The 3,310-nt window shown below is 35.9% G+C and overlaps 1 pseudogene; it reads right to left on the bottom strand.

Moving 5' to 3' along the window:
* Positions 1-560: 560 nt before the first annotated feature.
* Gm52224 lies at positions 561-706 on the bottom strand (annotated as a pseudogene).
* Positions 707-3,310: the final 2,604 nt, after the last annotated feature.

Below are 3,310 nucleotides of genomic sequence, written 5' to 3'. Positions count from 1 at the left end.
GTAAACAAAAAAGAGGAGAAAAAGAGATTAGCTTTTGATCCTTCTGAGTGAATGCTCCTCTATGAAACTAACTTGCAAAGTCTGTCTCCATTTGCTAAATCACAGCCAATGTTTTTCACAAGACCTGTGTAAGGGTTGTGTTTGCGGAATGTAGCTTATTAATGTATTTGAATTATTAAATAATGACTACTCTCATTTTTCACTGACTATAGAAAAACAAATTATTTGTCAAACTTTTATTAACTAACAGGAACATTATTAGTATTAGAATTTACAATTTATTTTCAGTACTGATGTGTCAAGTACAATATAAATAAAGTATGAACAAGTGTCAGCGTTACTTTAGCATGATATTTAAATACATTACATAAATGTTTTCCCGGAGGAACAAGTATGCTAAAATGAAAAATTCAAACACTTGAAAGTGCTAACTTTTCCTGATTCTTAGCTTCATCTATTTCCAGTAAATTATGAATAAAATAAATGTGAGATTATCATTAGTATTTTTTATATATTGTGGTATATTTTCAGGAAAGAAATTTATGTTTATATTATTAATCTTTCTGCTTGTTTATCCTGCTAGAAGGTAGCAGATGAAAATAATCCTTCTAATTGGTAGAACAAAAGAAATTAGCAAATATGTTTCAATCCAGGTAAAATTTTAATATTACTACACTTGATCTTAGCCAAAAGGCCGAGAAGCAATAAATTTTAATATCACTAAAGCAGAGGTACCCAATGTAAAATGTATATAATTTTAAATTTTATATTATGGAAGCTAAAACTAGTAAAAAAAAAGAAACTTCCTTATTAATTTAATGACATAATTCACTAAAGGCAATTTCCCAGATATTAAAACATCAATGTGTACTTTATACTAAAGCTGGTAGAGAGAATTTTTATGCTGCTTATTGATACTATTGATAATACTTGATGTTTGTTTGTGATGGTACACAGAATCGTCATAATCATTTTAGAATAGAAATGAAGAGAAAGTCCTTTTATTCAAGGTCTCATACAGCTGCTCCAACTTTTATGATGATGATAATTTATCTATTGCTCCTTAAATCTACATCAGATTTAAAATAGAAGCTACCAAGGAGAATATTTTAAAAAGGGTTTTTTTTTTTCAAAATCATAATCACCTTTGGTTATACTTATAATTCAATATTCAAAAGTATTAAAATATCTTGTGTGCACTTTCCTAAGATGATATTTTACTCTGCCATGATTCTGTGGCCCTGTGACTAGAGCTTCCCTAATGAGTTAGATGATATTTGGAAGTATGTCCTCCAATGTCATCTGTGAGAGGACAACTTTCATTCTCGAGGACTCAAAATGTAAAAGTTTTCAGTGTATATTGTGAACTGTGGTTGTATTTAGGTCTCTGTCTGCACAGGGGTAACGATGTGTGCTTTCCTTTGCTTGCTTTTGTGTTTATTCATTATGTGCTCAGAATGGAGCACAGGCACAATGTATCCAATTGTTGTTAATAGGGAATCAAACATGTCAGTGCATCCGATGCCAATAGACCTTTACTTACTGTGACTCACTTCTACTACCTCATTTACAGTCAAAGTTTCCTTTGTGGCATCAGGATGTGCTAAGGAAAGTGCTTATAAAGTTGTGTAGATTCACATTTATGTTTTCTTATGTGTTCGCATATTAATTGTTCCATTAAATGTTACTCTGATGTCACAATCATTCATTCCCCTGCACAACCCCTCATACAGTAATTATTAATTTTATGTATGTAATACATGTATGAAGAACATGTATTAATACATATATAACATGCATGTATATTCACACACATATATGTATATATGTATGTGTGTGCTTGTAAATGTCTTGCAGTTTGCTTTCGCATGTGTTACATAGTATAAGTAAGACAAATGAATAAGAATCCAGCTTGTCAAGTTCTCTGACAAATGACAGAAGATTAATGCATATGAGATGGATTGCAAGTTCAGAGGCAGCATAATCAAAGATGACCCTTCTGAGGAGCAAGCATCTGTGCAGCTACCCGAATGAGATGAGGGATGAGGTTGTGCTCTCCCAGTGAGAGCACTGGGGTATAGATAGCAACTGACCTTGTGAGGGAGTAAGAACTCCAGGAAAATGAGATGGAGAGAAAAATATGTAAAGAGTAGGAAGGACAAAATAAGCAGTCCTGTGGGATGGCCAATAGAAAAGACTGGTCATTAGAAAACATTGGCCATTAAAAAACACCATTGGCTATTGAAAAGCAGTGGCCAATAAAAAACACTTTCCAAGATTTTCCTGTAAACTTATTGAAAACTCCTGAACTTCTGAAATGACTTGTTGAATGAGCTGGAGAAATGACTCAGCTCTTAAAAGCATTCACAGGCTCCTCCAGAGGCCCTAATTTCAGCCCCCAATACTCATGACAGGTAAGTCACTGCAAACTGTAACTCTAGGTTTGGGGACATCCTTTTTCCTTTTCTGTCCTGCATCCCACTGCCCCTCAACACAAACAATGAGCATAGACACCAGCAAGGGCAATAAGTCATTCTAAGTAACTGAACAGTTTATTTTCTTTGGGCCAACCACTAGAACGCGCATCTCTAGATGATCCATCCGTTTGTCTCAGCTCCAAACTTTGTCTCTGTAACTCCTTCCATGGGTGATTGTTTCCAATTCTAAGAAGGGGCAAAGTGTCCACACTTTGGTCTTCGTTCTTCTTCAGTTTCATGTGTTTTGCAAATTGTATCTTATATCTCTGGTATACTAAGTTTCTGGGCTAATATCCACTTATCAGTGAGTACATATCATTTGAGTTCTTTTGTGATTGCGTTACCTCACTCAGGATGATGCCCTCCAGGTCCATCCATTTGCCTAGGAATTTCATAAATTCATTCTTTTTAATTTATATTGTGTAAATGTACCACATTTTTTGTATCCATTCCTCTGTTGAGGGGCATCTAGCCTCCAAACGATGACACCATTGCATACACTAGCAAGCGTTGGCTGAAAGGACCCTGATATAGCTGTCTCTTGTGAGACTAGGCCGGGGCCTAGCAAACACATAAGTGGATGCTCACAGTCAGCTATTGGATGGAGCACAGGGCCCCCAATGGAGGAGCTAGAGAAAGTATCCAAGGAGCTAAAGAAATCTGCAACCCTGTAGGTGCAACAACATTATGAACTAACCAGTACCCTGGAGCTCTTGACTCTAGCTGAATATGTATCAAAAGATGGCCTAGTTGGCCATCACTGGAAAGAGAGGCCCATTGGACTTGCAAACTTTATATGCCTCAGTGCAGGGGAATGCCAGGGCCAAAAATGG

The sequence above is a fragment of the Mus musculus genome, chromosome 15, assembly GCF_000001635.26.
Source record: "Mus musculus strain C57BL/6J chromosome 15, GRCm38.p6 C57BL/6J".
Taxonomy (NCBI): Eukaryota; Metazoa; Chordata; class Mammalia; order Rodentia; family Muridae; genus Mus; species Mus musculus.
This window is presented reverse-complemented; position numbering and strand designations above follow the sequence as displayed.